The sequence below is a fragment of the Muscardinus avellanarius genome (assembly GCF_963383645.1).
Source record: "Muscardinus avellanarius genome assembly, chromosome: 8".
Taxonomy (NCBI): Eukaryota; Metazoa; Chordata; class Mammalia; order Rodentia; family Gliridae; genus Muscardinus; species Muscardinus avellanarius.
The window spans coordinates 29,194,749-29,217,863 of NC_137794.1; positions in this window are offsets into that span (position 1 = coordinate 29,194,749).

The following is a 23,115-nucleotide window of genomic DNA, read 5'->3' on the forward strand; positions in this document are numbered from 1 at the left end:
AAATAATTTCTCAATTATCACACTAAACATAATTGGCCTCAACTCCCCAATAAAAAGACATACGGTAGCAAAATGGATTAAAAACCAGAATCCATCTCTCTGCTACCTGCAAAAAATACATCCTACAAGTAAAGACAGTAACAAACTAAAGGCAAAGGGGCTGGAGCAAGGTAATCCATGCCAATGGAACTTGAAGACAAACAGGAGTAGCAACTATGATATCAGACAAATTAGACTTCAAGCTCAAGCTTATTAGAAGAGACAAAGCAGGTAATTTTTTTTTTATTGGAAAAAGGAACAATCCAGTAAGAGGAAATAACAATAGTCAATATTTATGCCCCAAACATAGGCACAGCTACTTTCATAAAACAAACTCTTTGTGCATTAAGTCACACATAAGTCCCAATACAATAATACTGGGAGACTTCAACACCACTCACACACCATTAGAATGATTTTCTAGACAAAAGGTCATTAAAGATGCCTCAGACATAATAATCATCAACCAAATGGACCTATTAGACACATACAGAATATTCCACCCAGTTACAGCAGAGTTCACATTTTTCTTAAATGCTCATGGAAACTTCTCCAAAATAGATCATATCCTGGGCCACAAAGTGAGCACTAGCAAATTTAAAAAATGTGGCATACTTCTCTGTGTCTTTTCAGGCCATAATGGAATGAAAGTAGAAATCAACTATATGAAGACCCAGAGAAACAACATAAGCATGTGGAGACTGAACACCACACTGCTGAATAAAGAATGAGTCATAGAAGAAGTAAGGGGTGAAATCAAGAAATTTCTAGAAACAAACAAAAATAGAAATACAACATATCAAAACCTCTGGGACACTTTGAAGGCAGTATTAAGAGGAAAATTCATAGCAGTGAGTGCCCACATAAGGAGAATAGAAAAATCACCAAATAAATAACCTAATGACACACCTTAAAGACCTTAAAAAACAGGAACAGTCTAACCTCAAAGCCAGTAGAAGAAAGAAAATTATTAAAATCAGAGCAGAAATCAATGAAGTAGAGAATAAAAAAATACAGAATAAAAGCTAGTTTCTTAAAAAATTAACATAATCCACTAGCCAATTTAATGAGAGAGAGAGAGAGAGCAAGAACCAAATTATTATGAAGATAAAAGGTGAAAAAGGAAATATTACTACTAACAGTGTAGAAATCCAGAGGATTATAAGAAACTGATAAACTATAACATAATGGAAAATCTGGAAGAAATTGACAATTTTCTAGATAACTACCTTCGTAAACTGAGTAAAGAAGATATAGAAAATTTAAACCAACCAATAGCAGCCAAAGAGATTGAAGCAGCAATAAAGAGCCTACCATCAAAGAAAAGCCCAGAATCAGATGGTTTCCCAAGTGAATTTTATAAAACCTTTATAGAAGAGCTAATGCCAATACTCTTCAATCTATTTTATAAAATAAAAAAATGAGACTCTCTTAAATACATTTTATGAAGGCAACATCATATTAATACCAAAACCAAATAAAGATAGCTCAAGGAATGAAAACTCTATATTATTGATTAACTTGGATGCAAAACTGCTAAACAAAATACTAGCAACATGCATTCCAAACTACATCAAGAAAATCATACACTATGACCAGGTAGCGTTCATCTCTGGGATGCAAGGCTGGTTCAACATACAAAAATCAATCCATGTAATTCATTACATAAGCAAAAACCAAAGACAAAAATCATATGATCATTTCAATAGATGCTGAAAAAGCCTTTGACAAATCCAACATCCATTTATGCTAAAAGTACTGCAGAGAATCAGAATAGAAGGAATATACTTCAATATCATAAAGGAAACCTACAATAGGCCCACAGCCAACATGATATTAAATGGGAGAAAATTGTGAGAATTCCCCCTAAAAACTGGAACAAGACAAGGATGTCTATTATCACCACTTCTTTCAATATAGTACTTGAGACTCTAGCCAGAGCAATAAGGCAAGAAAAGGAAATCAAAGGAGTACAAGTAGGAAAAGAACTCAAACATCCCTATTTGCAGATGACATTATACTATACTTAGAAGACCCAACAAACTCAATCAAAAGGCTTATAGAACAGGTCAACAAATTCAGCAAAATGTCTGGAAACAAAATCAATCTTAAATAATTGTAAAATTTTCTGTATCCCAACTATAAAACCAATGTAAATCCAGAAAACACTTACACTCTGGACATCCTACATAAAAATAAAATACTTAGTAATAAACATAACCAAGAAGGTAAAAGACCTTTCTATAAAGAAAATTATAAAATATTGAAAAAAGAGTTGAAGAAGACCTTAGAAGATGGAAAGATCTTTCATGTTCATGGATAGGCAGAATAAATATCATCAAAATGGCCATACTTTCTCAAAAGTGATCTACAGATTCAATGCAATACCCATGAAATTACTGAGGTCATTTCTTACAGACATAGAAAAATTAGTTCTTAAACTCGTTTGGAACAACAAAAAACCCAGAATAGCCAAAGTAGTTCTCAGCAACAAAAAATCATGTAGGAGGAGTCACAATACCTGACTTTAAACTATACTTCAAAGTCATAGTAATAAAAAACAGCATGGTACTGGCAAAAAAAGAGATACATTGACCAATGAAGACTCAGAAACAAATCCACACACACTTACAGAAAATTGATTTTTGACAAAGGAAATAAAGATAGCTTGTTCAACAAATGGTGTTGGCAAAACTGTTTAACCATATGCAGAAAAATGGAAATAAACCCCACTTTCTCACCCTGCACAAGAGTCAATACAAGATGGATCAAAGACTTGGAAATCAGACTAGAGGGTTTGAGTCTCCTTGAAGAGGGTATAGGTCCAACACTGCAACACAGAGGCACAGACAAAAACTTTTTCAACAAGACTCCAAAGGCACAAGAAACTAAAAGGCAGATAAATACATGGGATTGTATGAAACTGTAGCTTCTGCACAGCAAAGGAAACAATCAAGAACCTCAACTGAGAGCCAACAGAATGGGAGAAGGTTTTTGCCACTTACTCCTTCGAGAGAGGACTAATATCTAGAATATACGAAGAACTCAAGAAATTCAGCACTAAGAGAACAAATAACCTAATAAAAATGGGCAAGTGATCACAAAAGAAATTAAAATGGCCCATAAATACATGAAAAAATGCTCAACATCATTAGCAATCAGAGAGATGCAAATAAAAACTACACTGATATTTTACTTAACTCCTACTAGAATGGCAATCATTCAAAACACAACAACCAATGCTGGTGAGGATGTGGAGAAGTGGGAACTCTAGGACATTGTTGGTGGGATTGCACATTAATGTGACCACTTTGGAAAACAATATGGAGGATCCTCAGAAGAATGGGAACAAACCTATTATATGATCCAGCAATACCACTTCTGGGTACCTTTCTAAAAGAAAGGAAACCAAACTACTAAACTAATGCATGCATATCTATGTTCATAGCTACACAATTCACTATAGCCAAACTATGGAACCATACAAAATGTCCATCAACAGATAAATGGACTACAAAAATATGGGATATGTACACAATGAAATATTTCTCAGCCATAAAGAAAACAATTATGTCATTTACAGGGAAATGGATGGAACTGGAGAACATTATGCTAAGTGAGATTAGTCACAAAAAATAAGAAATCAGATGCTCTCCTTAATATGTGGAAGCTAGGGAGAAAATGGGTCATAGGAGGAACTCTAGATTAAAAATGAGATACTATAGATGAGCAAATAAGGTGACCTAACTGAGGGAATGGGAGGGAGGACGAGGGAGATTCTCTACTATATATAATGTACATTAACAAACATATCAAAGTCAATCACTAAGCCAAACATGAGGAGGGAGGGGGAGAGAATGGGGGGGAATTGGGTAAGGGCTAATTGGGTGATGTGTGCATGTGTGCCTCTACCATCTTATACTCCTTTAAGCTACAGTGCACCAATAAAAAATTAAAACAAAACTTGAAGCAGGGTCTGTGTTGCTACAGGTTATGCTAAATTGTTGAGGCTGGCCTCAGACTTGCAATTCTCCTGTCTCAGACTCCCACGTACTGAGATTACAGGCATGTGCACCATGTATGGCTCTGAATCTTCTTTTTCCCTTGCCTTATGTGTCTGCACACTCTCTTATTTGCTGGTTCACTGTCTTAGTCTCCTTCAAATCCTCATTTTCCTCTGTATTTTTTGTTATGCTTTGGTTTTTGGTGGTACTGGGGTTCCTGGGAGCCCTTCTACCTCCGGGCTACACTCCCAGACCTATTTTCACATTTTTATTTGGAAACAGGGTCTCCTAAGCCAGCGCGCGCAGCTGGCTTCGAACCTGCGCGATCCTCCTGTCTCGCCTCCCAAGCGCGGGGATTACAAGCGTGCGCCACCACGCCCGGCTCCTCTGTATTTTTTAAGTGCAGACTTGAGTATTTGGAGGTATCAGTTAGATTTGGAATAGATTGAATACAGGAAGTGAGGAAAAGGAAAGGGGCCTTACCAACTAGGTACTGAGGAGAGAAATTTATTGAGATGGAGAAAATATATTGGAGAATGAGTTTGTGTGTGTCTGTGTGTGTATAGAATGAGATAAAAAGAGCCTGCAGAAAAAGAATTGCATTTGGGGTCAGGCTCTTTTTATCTCATTCTATCCATAGTTAAGAATAGCAATAGATACTGTGACTCTTGAGTAATCTGCTGATATAGAAAATAGCAACATATTTCATAATTATTCTTATATAGTCTCTGCTCCTGGTTTTTTTCTTTTGTAATTTAAGGAAAATTAAATTTATTGAGGAAATAGGAAAACCCAAAGAAATTCATATTATGAACTCATTAGTGTGGAACATAGAATTCATTACATTTTTAAATTTAAAAATAATTATAGACTCAGAAAACATTAAAATAATACACAGAGGTTCTGTTTGCCTATCACCAGCAACCACCAGTGATAACACCTTAAACAGCTGCAGTGCATTATTAAAGACGGGACATTGATTGGCATGACATACTTAACTAGTCTATAGACCTTGCTTGGCCTTTGTGATATTTTTACATGGCTATTTATATATTTTTATAATTCTAGGACATTTTAATCATCTGTACAAATTTATTTGAACACCAACTCATCAAGATACAGATTTATCTCACCACCAAGGAATTTCTCATTTTGCACTGTCACATTCTTCCCCTGCTACCTGATCCCTGGCAACTACTTAACTATCTGTGCTCCAGCTAGAGAACTGTCATTTTGAGAGTGTTGTCTAAATGAAAAATTTTTTTCCATTGAGGAAAATGCCCTTAAGAACATCCACGTTGCTGCATGTGTCGATGCTTCTCTTGCCACTGAGTTGGTATTTTAAGGATTTGATTTGGCTCCTTCACTGGAATCTCGGGGAGGGAACATCACCTTGCCAACCTGAGATAAAGTCTTCAAATGGAGTAGTTAAATTGGATAAAAGGGGAACAAAAGGCGTGACAAAGGAAGAAGAATCACAGGAAATTCCTAGTCATGATAAGGAGAAAAAAGATGGGATTGGGAATAATGCCTATGTGCCCAAATTACAAAGTTGCAAGTAACAAACAGGATGCCCAGGTCTAATGTAAAACACAACACCCCGCTTAATGACAAAGCTTATACAAATCATAGAATGTCATCGCTGTAGATTTATTATTAATATTGTAATGTATATCTTGAGTTCTAAGAGAAGGATATCATATGTTGTGATTTCCAAGCCTTTAAACAACCACATTAATTTTGTTTTCTTTAGACTATTTCTCTTGGAATTTTCCAGGGAAAATATTTTAGGTAAAGTTTCCGTGATCAGTACCAAAATGATCATAAAGTTATACCACATAGTCAAATGTATTTATTAAGTTGATTTCATAGCTTATAGTAGGCATAAAATAAAATAGAGGTGCTCTAGTGGTAGAAATACAACCACCAATATTCCTAGTGGCAGTCATTCTGTAGTATATGAAAGCATGTTGCCACTAGGAGGCAGAAGAGGATTAAGAAAAGAAGGCTCTTCCTCCAAAACTGTTGCCAACTTAAACCATTACTGTTGTCTACTAAACATGAAATGAGATCTGAGGGTTTTTCTCATTTTTGTGCAAACAGATGCTGAGGTTATTGAAGTCTGCTTATTCCTATTAGCATGATAACATTTTAGGGTTCATTTTATCTCTGTATGCAATATATATGCAATAATTTGTTATTCTTAGAGTAAAAAACATATCCAGAGTGGAAGTTACTTTTTGACTTTATTTATTTATTTATTTATTTTATTTTTGGTGGTACTGGGGGTGGAACCCAGAGGCTTTCTACCTCCGGGCTATACTCCCAGACCTATTTTATACTTTATTTGGAAACAGGGTCTCACTAGGTTGCTGAGAGCCTCACTAAGTAGCTGAGGCTGGCTTCGAGCCCGTGTGATCCTCCTGTCTCAGCCTCCCAAGCGCGGGGATTACAAGCGTGCGCCACCACACCCGGCTACTTTTTGACTTTATGAAAGTAAATCCTGATTAGAACCAAATCCTCTTTCAGAACCAAAGATATCATTAACTTGGACAGTTTAGAAAGGGGTAATATTGACAAATTTTACTATCATTCCTTTAGCCTGTTTTGGTTAGGGAGTAAGTTATGGCAAGTAAAATCTGACCTAGAATCTGTGGAATTTTAATCTCCTAATAGAATCAGAGTCTTGATTAATCATCTAACAAGTATTTATTACTATCTTTTTCCACCTACTTTTGCTTTTCAATTGAAGTATTTTTTTCTCAATGCCCTTTTCTTTGTACTCATAGCTGGAGAAGAATAAATGTAAGAAAAGGCAGCGAAATGGATGATTGTTAGTAGAGGTATGGTTGCCACTTGAGTGTTTCAAGGACTGTTTTGTTGTACAGCACCAGATCCTCATGGTTCATGTTTGTTACAAACTAGTTTATCTGTATAAAAATGTTTCGTGAGAATCTGGAAAACTTTCTCATTTGGGAGGATGATCTAGAAATTCTCTAACAGGAAAGTTTATTAGGGCTTTGACACCATAAGGAAGAGACCTCTCCTCTACAGGGCCTCACCTGCTCTCTTCTTTCCTTTCTTCAAGTGAATATTCATTTGTGGATTGTCCTGGTGAGGAATGGAAGGTCCTGAGGAGGGGGCTGCATCTCCTTTAAAAGGGTTGTTATTTGAGGAATCCTGAGTTGTAATCTGAGGAAGCTGTGGATCAGGAAGCTGGAAATCAGGAGGTGGGAGAGGGAATGTAGGCCTTTCCTTGGCTATTTAGACATGTTTCAAGGCTGGAGGAGTTTCAGATAGCCCCTGCTGTACAGATGAAAGATGGGAGACAGAAAATGAACTATTCCACCTAAACCAGATGATCTAGTTGCCCATTTTTTTCCTCCTAGGTATTATTTACTTCTGAAAGTTTTGGCTCTGTTTCAACTGTACTGAAGGTGTAAGGGTTTGGGTTTAGAATGTCTCCCTAGACCTCACCTAGACAAGAGTGGTCATGTTGGAGGCAGAGCTTGGCTGCTGAGGAGGGGCCTCTGGGCTGTGGCCTTGGGGATTGTATATAGTCTCTCCTTCCCTTGCGTTCTCTTCTCTTTTCTTTTCTCTTCTCTTTCCTTTTCTTTCTTTCTTTCTTTCTTCTTCTTCTTCTTCTTCTTCTTCTTCTTCTTCTTCTTCTTCTTCTTCTTCTTCTTCTTTTTCTTCTTCTTCTTCTTCTTCTTCTTCTTTCTCTCTCTCTCTCTCTCTCTCTCTCTCTCTCTCTCACTCTCTCTTTCTCATTGTCTGGTGATGTGAGAGCAGCCAGTGTGCTCTTCTGGCTGTGCTTCCCACTGCCATGTCATACGCTCTTCAGACTTCACTAGGCCTAACATGGACTGACCCCTGAAACCTCCATAGCTGTGAGCAAATCTCCATTACTGTTAGCAAACTTCCTCTAAGTTGGTGGTCAGGTGTTTTGGAATACAAGGAGAGCGTAAGGTGAGAGCCATGCCTCCAGTCAAGGGCAGTGTGGAAGTGGAAGCATTAATTGATGAGACACTGAAAACAGAGATTTGAATATGAGGGTCAAAAGCTAAAGTGAGAAGGGAAAGGGGAGGAACTAAGAAGTGAAATTGAATAAATTATGTTATGGCATGTACAAGTATGTAATGGTGAGTCTATTATACCATAATACATTAATAAAAATCTTTTTTATATACTTTTATTTGGTACATTGTAATTATACTTCATACTGAGGTATAGACTGATAAAAACATAAATGCACACATCTCTTGGAGCACTTAAAAAATCTTTAGAAAGTCAAAGTCAGGACAGTAAGACACAGCTCTCCCTTCTCAGGTGAGATTTGTACATGGCCGCCTTTTAAATTTTTTGGCATTGGAATTGAACCCAGGGTCATTCTACCTCTGAACTATACCCCAGCTTTTTTATTTTTATTTTTATTCTTAAAAATTTGAAACAGGGTCTTGCTAAATTGTTACGGCTGGCCTTGAAACTGTGATTCTCTTGTCTTAGCCTCTCAAGTACTATGATTACAGGCATGTACCAAAATGCCTGGCTCTTTGCAACCTTAATGGGTAGTATATTTTTCTCAGATACCCAGAACAAGACACTGGAAGGAGGTGACTGTGGAGACTTCTCACACAAAATTCTACTGAGGATTCCACTCTTGACAAAGTTCTTTCAAACCTCTCAATTACTAGAGAAAGTTGAGTAAGGCATCCATCTACATTTATTAATGACTTAGATATAATTCCCTTGCCCAACTATTTTCAGGTGAGAAGCCCAAACCAAAAAAGTTCAGAGAAGTGATGTTTATAAGTCACAGGGTTAAAGTTGGGGCAGGATTTAAAAAACAGGTTTTCTGAGCTAAGTTGTTTAGACACTGCCCCAGAGAGCATTATTTATACTTTCTTGGCCTGGTCCTGTACTGTGACCAGACAAAAATTCTAAGCTATCAAGAGGCAGAGAACAGTCAAAGTTTCTACAGGTTCTTGATAGTAGCTATGAATTGCACAAGTAGAAGCCCTGTGCTCAAAGTGGGGTTCCTTCAAGGCCACTGGGCCCCTGGGCTGTGTGACTTGTTATAGGGGAAAACATGGAATAATTCTTCCTGCAATCCACAGCCAAGCTTCAAGGGTGTGCCAAGTGAGTGCTTCAGAGGTGTGAGTGTGTCTGTGTGTCTGTGTGTGTGACTCTTTTTATTGCCTCTTTGGGAAAGTCAGGTTGGACCAGGATGACTTTGAATCCCTGTCCCCTTCCTTCATTTATTATAATAAAGGGAAAAGTTTGACTATTATTAATCATGAAAGAAGCAGGACAAATCAAAGGAGCATTGATCAGGAAATGATGGGTACTCCATTTTGTCCTCCTCAGTGAAGCTTATTTCTTTGGAAAGCAATACCAAGATATTGATGAAAATTGCTTAATAATCACAGATTATTGACCCTCTGTGTGCCAGTGAGAAAAGAAAATCATCAGAGCATTGTGAGAGGCTTGTTCATAATACCCACGCGGTCTACTCTCCAATTTGGCAGCTCTTCTAGGCTACCATGTGCCACTTGTGGCAGCAGCTAACATTGACTACAATGCGCTCAACACTGTTCTAAGCCCATCACATGTTTCGTGCCAGGCAATCCTTCCAAATGCCTTGTGAGTGTGCTTTTACAGATGAAGATGATGACAAAGTGAGGCTAAGTATGTATCAATGATAGTAGGTGGAGATCCAGGACTCAATCCTGGCAGTCTGGTCCCAGAGTATATGTTCCCAACCACGCCTCACCTGGCTACCTGGAAGCATTTACCTGACTTCCAGGGACTCTGTTGGTCAAGATTAGATCTTGGCAGAATTTATCCACAATCTCTTAGGTTCTGGTATGGTCACAAACAGAAAGATGTATGTTTAATTTGGGGAAAGCAGTCTACAGAAAAATCTAGAGATAGATCATAAACATCACTCCAATGTCATTTCAAGAACAATGTGACCTGGCATATCATTCCCCATATTTGGCTCAATATTATTGTCAAATGATAAAGCTAATATTTATTCAAATATTATTTCATACTTATAACTGCTTTCTATTTTTTTACTTCTTAATCTATCTTTTTATTTTTATTTTTATTTATTTTTTATTGCGGGTCTGTCCGTGAACCGCGATCCTCCAGTCTCAGCCTCCCAAATGCTGGGATTACAAGCATCCACGCCCGGGTTTACTTCTTAATCTAAATGGTGAAAAAATGGAGTAAGTACTACTATTGTTTTTGTAAAGATGAGCTTAGGGTAACTGAGTTATTTCATAATAATACAGAGTTTCTTAAGAGGCAGAAGTGAGTTTTGAACCCAAAGCTATGACTCTAGTGCCTACATTCTTCATAACATTCTGCATTCTGCATTCTGTAGTAGTATCCTAACTTGCTGTCTTACGATTCAGAACAAATATCCTTTCTATCAATTGGATTTCCTAAAGAATTGGAGTAGTATAAACTTGGTGTCTGTGTTCCTAAATTTTGTTTTGCCATTTCTGTTCTGCTTTTGAACCATGTGTGTGCCATTCTTTCTTTAGTATTCAGTGTTTATCATCTGGTTTTGATTTGCTCAAACTCTTTTCTCTATGCAATTTGTATTGTTTTAGTTTCTTTTTCTATGGAAACCATTTTTAAGTTAATTTAATAATGCATGTTTTTTTTTACCACTTTAAAGTCTTATTCTTTCATTATGTTAAAGAAATTTATTATAGTACAATAATTGATACTTTAATAAAATTATATAAAACTCTCTCTATATAACTTTAAGTTTATAAATTTTTGGCCTTATTATCTGAATTACTTACCCTTGTGAATTGTCTGTGAAACACCACAACTGGCCCAAATTTACTTGCCAATGTCACAAATACTACATAGTAAAATTTGTGGGGTGAAGAAAAGTTTTTGCCCTAAATTATTTGTCAATGGCAAAGAGAAATAAAGTATTATATCTAGAAAATTCTTTGTAAATGCAAATAGGGTCATACAAGAAAGTTTATGTATGAACTTAATAGCTAAATGAATTCTTTTGAGTTGTAGAAAGTGGAACAGAATTCTTGGTGAAAGGGTCAGGTATCTCCTCTGTTTGGGACAGGTAAATCCCTTCTCAATACAGAGCTTTTTCATCAAGACATAAAGGTGGACCAATGAGCTTGGTCAGTTTGAGAACTTTGGAGAAATGGGTGGCAGAAGGAGAAAAAGAGGGATTTTAAAAGCGTGAAAAGCTGAATATATATGTGGGATGGTGGTGACCATCTGTGTAGTTTCTGGTTTTCCCTTCTCTGGTAATTTCTCATCCCTTGCTCCTGTAATCCCCTATGATTACTGTGGGAATGGCCAGTTCATCCATGTCTCTCTCATGTTGACTGGACAAACGTGGGCTGAGATGTCCCTTCTCCAATTAAGCGCTGAGATAAAGACATTCTAGACAGTTTGCTGCTCTACCAAAGAGAAGCATGGCCTCGGTGAGACAGCAGTGAGGCAGATGAGAGGCCAAGATGAGAAGGAGGATTTCTTGGTTCCCTTCAGTGTCTAGTCACTGCCTCATAGAGTCCAGTCCCTACGACTGCTTGGAGTCCTTGGCATCGGTAGACTTTTCTGCCTTGTGACGTATTTTCCTTTTGCATAAATTAGGGTAATTTATTAAACTTCCTATTTTACCACTTTTTATTGTGGTAAAATTAACATTAAATGTAACTTTTACATATTACACTTTTAACATATTTTACATTTTAAACATTTTTAAATGAAAAGTTTATTGGCATTAAGTGCACTCAACATTGTTGTGAAACCATCACCACAATCTTTCTCCAGATCTGTAATCTCCATGAATGGAAACCTCATACCTATTAAACAACTCCCTTTATCCTCTCCCCACTGTCCCTGGCCACTACCATTCTGCTCTGGGTCTTGAGGTACCTCACAAGTGGACTTTGACAGTGTTTGTCTTTTTGTGACTGGCTATTTTCACTTAGAATGACAGCTTCAAGGTTCATTCATATGTCAAACTTTATTTTTTAAGGCTGAATAAAATTTGATTGGATGCGTATATTATATGCATCCAATTATTTTGTTACCCCTTTATTCATTGTCAAACACTTAGTTTCCACCTTTTGGGTTTTGTGTGCAATATTGCTATGATCATGGGCATATAAATATGTTTGAGTACTGGATTTCAATTATTTTGGGTATGTACTTTCACTGTTCCTCCTTGATCCAACCTACCCTCTACCAGCCGTGGAGACCTGTGCTTAGACAGCTTTGTTTGAGATTTTTGGCCAAGTGTTTTCTCTCTGGGTGTCTTCCCATACCTCTGTTTGGTCTTTAGTGCATTTGGCAATCCATCCTAATTTATTATATTTGGGGACTATAAATGTCTCTGAATTTTATTACAAATAGAGCTGAGCTTTCTGTTTCTTATTCTAGTTGTTTTGGGGCAATTTTCTGAAAGAAAAGAGACTAACCTATAGTTTCCAACAATGAATCTGGGAAGCAAGAACCTTAGCTAGTTGGAGTAACAATCATAGAAAGTTGACTTTCATATGCAAGAATTGTGAGGAGAATGGATAATATCAGAAGCCCAAACAAGTTCTTTATGGTGAATTCTAGCTAAGTAAAGACACCTGCATGTCTGGGATAACTCATAGATGATCCACATGAGTGGCAACACGTGGAATGCAGAACTGATGTGAACTAGCTGCCATTCCCCTTAACAGTCCAGCTGTGGGTGCTCCGGGGAGCTTGCTTTAGCCTGGTTTTTTTTTTTTTTTTTTTTTGGGTCTGGGAATAGAACCCAGGGGCATTTGACCTCTGAGCTAACCCCCTGCCCTATTTTTTATTCTTTATTTTGAAACCGGGTCTCACTGAGTTGCAGAGGACCTCACTAAGTAGCTGAGGCTGTTCGCGAACCACGATCCTCCGGTCTCAGCCTCCCGAATGATTACAAGCGTGCTCCACCACGTCCTACTTTTTTTGAATCTAGTACTGTGTAGTCATTTGATGTTTACTTCTCTGTCCTGCTTCAAATGCTTTTCATCATCCTCTCTGTGAACTTTATCTGGACTTGTCTCATCCATTCTTTTCTTTCACTCATCCCAGACAAAATGCACCTGCATAGGAGTAGCTGTCTGATTTTCCAGGTAATTCTAATATGACAGAGATAATAGAGATAGTCTTCATTTCCACTAAGATTGCTGTGATTGAGTAAAGAAGAGAGATACAAATATGATCGGATATGAATAAGGAAGAATTTTGCATTTCATGTGAGATCAGAAATGTCCAAATAAGCTGGATGTGGTGGTGCTTGCCTGTAATCCAAGTACTTGAGAGGCTGAGACAGGAGGATTGCAGGCTTGAAGCCAACTTCAGAAGTTTAGTGAGGCTCTCAGCAACCTAGCAACATGCATCTTCCAAATAAAGAATAAAATTGTGTTGGGGGTGTATCTGGGAGGTAGAATGCCCCTGGATTCAATCCCCAGGACCACATAAATACATACATACATACATACATACATACATGTCCAAATACTACTAATGTTTGGACAGTCGAGGGGTGGCAGGGGATAGTCTAAGGAGATGGTGTGGCAGACAGGTTTAGGTGAGGGTTTATTTTAGATTTGACACCTGAAGGACTATTATATAAGACAAAGTGTGCCATAAAATGCATTAATGAGTAATACTAGTGTGGTGAAGGGGAGTGATTGGGCAGGCATTCACAGAGGCAGTGGATTCTTTCTGGGGAAGGGGGACATACAATAAAACATTCTTCAAGGCAGTGGGCCTGCCCTTTGCTTACACTTCTCCTTGTGATTCCTTTTGCTCTTCAGCTCAGTCTTAGATGTTTGTTTTGCCTTGTATAAAATTGTGAGATTGCAGATGATTCAAGAGGCCGATGAGCTAATGCCTATAGAGATGGCCTTATCTTCAGCTATGTAGATTGCTTAATATTACAACAGAGAATAGAAGTTACTCAACCAAGATGAAAAGATTAGCTACCAACACACAAGAAATAAAATACTTACATCTATTGTGTGTGTGTGTGTGTGTGTGTGTGTGTGTGTGCGTGTATGTGTGTGGGTGCACATGTCTGTGTGTATGTGTGTGTGTGCTTCTGGGGATTGAACCCAGGGGCATTCTACCTCTGAGCTACACCCCCAGCTATACCCACCTACCTTTTCATTTTGAAACAGTGTTTTGCTAAGTTAACACACACCATCCTTGAACCTGAGATCCTCCTGTATCAACTTCCCCAGTACTGGTATTATACGTATGTACCACCATGCCTGGCAGATACTTACCTTTTAAGGCTCTGCTTTAGACATGGTTGTAGTTCTTTTATATTAAAGCAGATTCATTCCAGAGAGAAATAAGGTGCCTCCCAATCCCATATATTAAGGAAAGAAGAGAGGTGTGTAGGCTTTGTTTAGATGGTGTGTAGAGGTATGTAGGAAAACAACAAAGTGCATATGTTTAAATTTTTATATTCTCTGAAATTTTTTTTGTAGTACTGGGGATTGAGCCCCGGGGCATTCTACCTCTGAGTTACACCCCCTGCTCTATGTTATTTTTATTTTCAAGCAGAGTCTTGCTAAGTTGATGAGAGTCTCACTACTTACTGAGGCTGTTCTCAAACCTATGATCCTCCTATCTCAGCCTTTAAAGTACTGGGATTATAAGCATGCAGAATCACACCCGGCTTCTAAATATTTTTTAATTTTAATTTTTTATTGGTGCATTGTAGTCATACATATTAATGTGGTACAAGATGGTAAAGGCATACATGCACACATCACCCAATTAGCCCTTACCCAGTTCCTGCTACATTCCCACCCCTTCCCTCCTTCTCATGTTTGGCATAGTGATTGACTTTGCTATGTTTGTTAATGTACATCATGTGCATTAGAGAATTTCCCTCTTCCCCCATCTAATCCCTTCAGTTAGGTCACCTTATTTGCTTATCTATAGTATCTCCTTCTTCATCTAGAGTTTCTTCTATGACCCATTTTTTCCCTAGCTTTCATATATTTGGGAGAGGATCCATTTTCTTACTTTTTGTGACTGACTAATCTCACTTAGCATAATGTCCTCCAGTTCTATCCATTTCCCTGTAAATGATGCAATTGTGTTTTTATGGCTGAGAAAATTCTATTGTGTACATATATAATCATTTTGTAATCCATTCATCTGTTGATGGACATCTTGGCTGGTTCCATAGTTTGGCAATTGTGAATTGTATAGATATGAACATATGAATGCATTCATTAGTTTGGTAGATTTTTTCCCCATTCTTTTGGGTAGATACCCAGAAGTGGTATTGTTAAATCATATGGAAAGTTTGTTATCATTCTTCTGAGGAGCCTCCATACTGTTTTCCAAAGTGTTTGCACTAATTTGCAATCCCACCAAAAATGTCTTAGAGTTCCCACTTTTCCACATCTTCTCTAGCACTGGTTGTTGTTTGTGTTTTGTGTTTTGAATGATTGCCATCCTAGTTGGAGTTAGGTGAAATCTCAGGGTAGTTTTGATTTGCATCTCTGCTAATGATTTGAGCATTTCTTCATGCATTTATTGGCCATTTGAATTTCTTCCTTTGTGAAGTGTCTAGTTTACTTGTCCACTTTTTGATTGGGTTATTTGTTCTCTTAGTGCTGAGTTTCTTGAGTTCTCTGTATATTCTAGTTATTAGTCCTCTGTTGGAGGAGTAGGTGGCAAAAATCACCCATTCTGTTGGCTCTCAGTTGAGGTTCTTGATCGTTTCTTTTGCTGTACAGAAGCTCCAGTTTCATACAATCCCACATATTGATTTGCCTTTTAGTTTTTTGTGCTTTGGGGTCTTGTTGAGAAAGTTTTTTATCTGTGCCTATGTGTTGCAGTGTTGGACCTATACCCTCTTCAAGGAGCCTCAAGGTCTCTAGTCTAATTTCCAAGTATTTGATCTATCTTGAATTGACTCTTGTGCAGGGTGAGAAAGTGGGATTTATTCCCATTTTTTGCATATGGTTAACCAGTTTTGCCAACACAATTTGTTGAACAGGCTTTTTTCCAGTGTATGTTTTTGGCCCCTTTGTCAAAAATCAATTGGCTGTAGGTGTGTAGATTTTTTTCTGAGTCTTCTATTCTGCTCCATTGGTCTATGTATCTGTTTTTTGCCAGTACCATGCTGTTTTTATTACTATGGCTTTGTAGTATAAAGTCATGTATTGTGATTCCTCCTGCATGGTTTATGTTTCTGAGAACTACCTTGGCTATTTTTTTTTTGTTGTTGTTTGATTTTTCTATGTCTACAAGGAATGACCCTGGTACTTTAATGAGTACTGCATTGAATCTATAGATCACTTTTGGAAGCATAGCCATTTTGATGATATTTATTCTGCCTATCCATGAACATGGAAGACCTTTCCATCTTCTAAGGTCTTCTTTGACTTCTTTTTTCAGTGTTTTATAATTTTATTTATAGAGGTCTTTTACTTCCTTGGCTAAGTTCATTCCTAAGTATTTTATTTTCTGTGGGATATCCTGAGTGGAAGTGTTTTTTGGATTTCATTTTCAGTGGCCTAAATGTTTTTTTTTAAAAGAACAATTTGCAAAACATAGTTGTCAGTTTCTATGTAGATTAGGGCACTAAACAGTATGGACTTTCCAAATGAAGAAATGAGTCATATCAGAAACATTAAAAGAGAAATCATTTGTTCTTTAAGTAAAATATGTTGTTTCATTCTTTTAAATTATTTAAAATTCATATGATTTATTTCTTGAATTGATCTCATTTTTCCCAGTGGTGTCTTTTTTATTATATGAAATATGTATTTGATTCTTTGTCAAGTTTATGTTTGGTTTCTTTAGCTCCCAGAGCTTGTGACTAATATCAGAACTAGAAATATTATTCAAGATAACTGGAACTATGGGAATGAAATTGCTATTCCATACAGGTAAAATAAAATTTTTGCCTGAAGTGCATTTTAATTCAAACTCTATTACCCATATAATTTGTATAGTTTCTCTACTTTTTACATGGAAAAAGTAAGAAATAGCATAACTACACATATTTTATTTAGTTAGTTATAAGAAATTCTACAGTAAAATAAGTCAAAACTTTAAAAGTTCTACTTTTAGAAAATATGTTCTTATCTCTATTATATAGAGAAGGAAATCTTTCACTGCTGTTTCTCAAATGATATATCTATTTATTTATTTATTTTTGTGGAACTGGGGATTGAGCCTAGAGGCATTGTACCTCTGAGCTACACCTCCAACCCTATTTTTTATTCTCTATTTGGAAACAGGGTCTCATTAAGTTGCAGAGGGCCTCATGGAGTTGCTGAGGCTGGCTGCAAACTTGCAATCCTCCTCTCTCAGCCCCCAAGAACTGGGATTACAAAGTATGTGCCACCATGCAAATACCAAGTGCCACATTTATTTGGAAAATGAGCTGAGATTCTTGAGGATTAGTTCACTTTTTCAGATGCCTAAAGTGAAACAACATTCAGAGTTCTAATAAAGCTCTCTTATTCCCAAAGTTTTGAATTGCATCCCCCTGATACCTAATGATTGAACATTTTTAATGTAGTTATTGGTAATTTGTATTTTTCTTTCATGAAATATCAATTTAGTTCAATTGCCTATGTCTTGATTCGGTTATTTGATATTTTAGTGTTAAAATTTTATATTCCAGACATTAGTCCCCTATCAGAAGAATAGCTGGCTAAGATTTTCTCCCATTCTTTATCCTTTCTCTTTAGACTTGAGGGTTTCCTTCAGTGAACAGAAACTTTTTAGTTTAAGTTCATTCATTTTATTTATTCTTGTTTTAATTTTCTAAGCTTTGGGGGTCTTATTGAGAAAGTTTCTACCTATGTCTATATGTTGGAGTATTAGACCTATGCCTTCCTCTTGTAATCTCTTGTCAAATTTCCAGGTCTTTGATCCATCTCAAGTTGACTCTTGTGCAGGGTGAGAGGTAGAGATTAATGTTATTTTTCTGTAAATGGATAATCATTTTCCCAACACCATTTTGTTGAAAAGGCTGTCTTTTCTCCAACATATGTTTGGCACCTTTGTAAAAATCAATTAACTATAAGGGTGTGGATTTGTCTCTTTATCTTCTATTCTCTTCTATTGGTCCATGTGCCTGTTTTTGTGTCGATACCATGCTATTTTTTATTACTATAGCTCTTTAGTATAATTTGAAGTCAGGAACTGTAATGCCTCCTGCATGGTTCTTATTGCTAATAATTTCTTTGGCTATTCTGAGTATTTTGTTTTTGTGTATGAAATTCAGGACTGATTTTCCTAGGTCTGTGAAAAAGAAATCCAGAAAACAATTTCATTTACAGTGATCTTAAAAACAATAAAATACCTAGAAATCTCACCAAGGAGGTAAAAGACCTCTATAATGAAAATGATAAGATACTAAAGAAAGTAACAAGAATATCTTAGAAGAAAGAAAGATCTCTCCTGCTATTGAATAGGCAGAATAAATATTATCAAAATGGCCATTCTACCAAAAGTGATCTACCGAGTCAATGCAATTTTATTTTACTTTAGATTTTGTCTTTTTCTTTTTTTGGTACTGGGAATTAAACACAGGGGCATTCTACTCTCCTCACCAACTTAATCAAGCTGGTCTTAAACCTGTGATTTTCCTGTCTTAGCCTCCTAAGCACTGGGATTACAGCCATGCACTACCATGCTTGAATAGATGTCTTTTTAATTATGAATTCATTAAGAGTATTTTAATAAACATATTTATGTAATATGTTTATTAAAGTTGATGAAACTTTTTTTGGCAAGTGCCATTTTAGAAATCAATGAGGCTACCAAATATATTTATTATAAGTAAGTATGTTGATCAAATAGCTGATGGTGTCTAAATAGCTTGGTAACTTGGTCTTGGTAACTTATTAATCTCATCTACTTTTTCTGAACACAGTTTTTTTTTCTTCTGGAATTGTATGAGTACTTAGAAAATAGAATATGATTTAAGAGCTAGCCTCTTAAATTGTAAAGGGATAAATAAATTTGTAAGTTATGAAACTATCACCAATAAGCATGAATTTTATATTTTTTAGATGAAGCACTGAAAAGTCGGAGAAAAGTTGAGAAAAGCGGGGCTTAAGAGTCCCGCTAACAACCAATCTCCATTACCACAAAAAGAGCGCCTTTCATAGCCAGAAAACACCATCACCAGAAAAACAAAAAATCCACCAGGCTCCAGAGAGAAAGCGGACTGAGAACAGAGCTCAGGGCCACAGAGGAGACACACGCGCCCGAGGACGCGGCAGCAGCGCCATACTGCCGGCGGCAGCGGCGAACTCAGCGGACGGCTACAGCAAGCCGAGGTGAGCCGATGCGGAACAGCCAGGCGGGATCTTTCGGCGCAGATGGCATTTAAAGCTCCCAGTGGCTGAGCTCAGCACACGCTGCAGGGATTCAGAGTGGAAATCAAAACCAGAGAAGAAAAAATACGCCAGCCTCACGGCCGAGGGCGTGGCAGAGGCGCCATATTGCCACCGGCGGCGGCAGCAGCAGTGAATTCACCGAGTCCAGTACAGCTACATCTACGTACTCAAGAACAGTGAGTCAAATTGCGGGCCACAGAGGAGAAATCCCAGTATTGTGCCTCCTGGGACTTGACCCAGTGAGGGAGTGGTGGTGGCAGAGATATCACACCATAGGAGAGCGTGCAACCTGGCACCCCCCCCCCCCCAGTCTAAAGCAGCCTCTATCGACTCCCTGGGTCGGAGACTCTGTGATACAACCCAGTAAAGGAGTAGTAGGGTCTGAGATAATACAGACTCGAGATCCAGAGCACCTTAAGTGAAGCCATAGTGACCCAAGGGAAGAACCCAGAGAAGGCACAAACCTCCGAAATCATGGGAAAGAGGAATAACACTGAAGTAATGAATGTGCACAACCCCACAACATCAGAACCTGATAAAACAGAAAATCAGAGATTTCTAGAAGATCAAATCAGGAAAATAACTGTAGAAATAATAGAGGTGCTTCGAAAAGAACTCAGAGAGAGCCAAAAAGAGATAAAGGATGCAATCAATGAAGTAAAGGCCTCAATTCAAAGCACAAACAACCGATTAGACCACATGGAGAACAGAATCTCGCTCTTAGAAGATGAGCAATCCAAAAATGAATGCATAGTTTCTAATCTAGAAAAAGATATCCAACAGCAGGAATCTGACATTGAAGAAATATGGGCCCATCTTAAGAGAGCTAACCTAAGAATAATTGGAATAGAGGAGGGAAAAAAAAGTGATACCAAAGGGATCAACAATCTCTTCAAGGAAGTAATAGCAGAAAATTTTCCAAACATAGAGCAAGAGGTTGATACACAGATCCAGGAAACTTATAGAACTCCCTTTAGACAGGATCCGAGAAGAGGATCCCCACGCCACATAATTGTCAAAATGACCAATGTGGAAGCCAAGCAGAGAATCTTAAGGGCAACAAAAACAAAGGGCCAAGTGACATTCAGAGGCAAACCAATTAGAATCACTCCAGACTTCCCAAACCAAGTCATGAGAGCCAGAAGGGCTTGGAGTAACATATTCCAAACTCTGAAAGAAAACAACTTCCAGCCAAAAATTTTCTATCCAGCAAAACTTTCTATCAAATTAGATGGAGAAATAAGAAGCTTCCATGACAAACAGAAACTGAAGGAATTTATGTCTTCAAAACCAGCGCTAGAGAAAATACTCAAAGAGATTAACTACAAAGAAGAAATAGGTAACACTCACCAGAACCAGAGAAACAAGATTTTCCATCCAACAGACAACTAAGATTGGCTATCTGTGGAGATTCATTATTTATGTTAGTCTTTTACCTATCTCTAAATTGTATTGTTTGCCTTTATTGTTGTTAATTTTTAGGATTTCTAGTTGGAATATTAATATACCTTCAGATATAGCATTTGGAAATATTTTATCCAATTCTATTAGTAACTTTTAACTCTGTTTACATTGTCTTTGGATATACAATATTTTCTTTTATTTTTTAGGGAGTTTTTATATTCTTCTGTTGCCTGTGCCATTGAAATCATATCCAAGAAATCATTGCCAATTTCAATGTTGTGAGGTTTTATGACCCAGATTTTCTCCTAAAAGTTTATAGTCTTAAGATTTATATTTAGGTCTTTTATCTAGTTTGAGTTAATACTTGTATGTGGGATTAGGTAAGGGTCCAATTTTATTCTTTTCCATGTAATTATTATTTTTCAACAATATTTAGTTAAAAGATTATTATTTCCACCACCAAATCTTCATGGAAACCTTGTCAAAAATAACTTGACAATATAGGGAAGAAGTTAGCTCTAGGCTTGTATTTAACTCCAATGGTCTATATATCTGCCTCTAGAACAGTACTGCACTGTTTCAATTATTGTAGCTTTATATGGTTTGAAATCAGAAAATATACATCTTCTAGCTTTGTTTTTGCTTCGAGATTGTTTTGGGTATCTAGAGTCCATATTCCATATCAGGATAGATTTTTTTCTGAAAAATAAATATATGATAGTTTCACCTAAAAAAAAGAAAAAAATATTCTCTGGTAAGAAAGAAAGCAAAAAGAAATATTGAAATGTTATCTTTAAGTCATCAAAAGCTTGGTATCAGACAAATGAAACTGTTATGTGAGATTATCATTTTTAATTTTGGATAAATTGCTATAATACTAGATGTCAACCACTAAGCCAAGCATGGGAGGGAGGGATGGGGAGAGAATGGGGTGGGGATCGGGTGGGGGCTGACTGGGCGATGTGTGCATGTATGTCTACAAAAGTTTGTATCCCACTATGATGTATGAATACAGTGCACCAATAAAATAAAATAAAATAAAATAAAAAAAAATAAAAAAAATAAAAGAAAAAAGAGACTAGCATAGTTAGAAGCAAAAAGGTCACAGAAGCAAAGATGCAGCAATCTCAGTGTTGAAAGCCTCTTTAATTTGTCCTACATGTGGTTTCAACCTCACAGAGATATTTTGTAGATAAAAGAAATAATATGCATTAGAGACTGGATGTAGCTCAGCAGTGCAGTGCATGCTTAGCACCAAACAAAACAAGACAAAACATAAAGTTCAAATGTGACTTGCAACTCTAAAGGCCTATGAGATATTAGGTATGCTTATTACCATGATAATTTGACATGCATTTTTTAAAAGGCAAAACAACTGCTCTGTGATAATTCTAGAAAATTTTGGCAGGTAAACAGTTTAGAAGTGGTTAGGTGGGCACGGTGGCGCACACTTGTAATCCCGGCATTTGGGCGGCTGAGACAGGAGGCCCTCCGCAACTTAGTGAGACCCTGTTTCAAAATAAAGAATAAAAAATAGGAAAGGGGGTGTACCTCAGAGGTCGATGCCCTGGGTTCCATCCCCAGACCCGGAAAAAAAAAAATTTTTTAAAGAAAAAGAAAAGAAAAGTGGTTAAGAGCCGGGTATGGTGGCACATGTCTATAATCCCAGTACTTGGGAGGCTGAGACAGGAGGATTTCAGGTCCGTGGCCAGCCTCAGCTACTTAGTGAGGCCTTCCACAACTTAATGAGACCCTGTTTCAAATAAAAAATAAAAAAATAGGTCTGGAAGTGTAGTTTGAATATAGAATACCCCTGGGATGTCAATCCCCAGTACAAGTAAGAAAGAAAGAAAGAAGAAAGAAGAAAGAAAGAAAGAAAGAAAGAAAGGAAGGAAGGAAGGAAGAAAAGAAGGAAAGAATAAGAGTACAAGTAAGGTTCAAAACAGCCTGTCTAGCTGGGCGTGGTGGCACATACCTGTAATCCCAGCACTTGAGAGGCTGACACAGGAGGAGCTAAGGTGTGAGGCTAGCCTCAGCAATTTAGCAAGACCCTTAGCAAACTAAAGAGATCCTGTTTCAAAGTAAAAAATAAAAATGACTTGGTGCGGCTCAGAGGTAGACTGGGTTCAATCCCCAATAGAAAACAAAACAAAACAAAAACCCAGTCGGCCTGGGTCCAAACTCAATCTGCTAGCCATGAGACCTTCAACAAGTTACCGAATTCCTTTATGATTCATCTTTCAGAAGGATAAAAGACT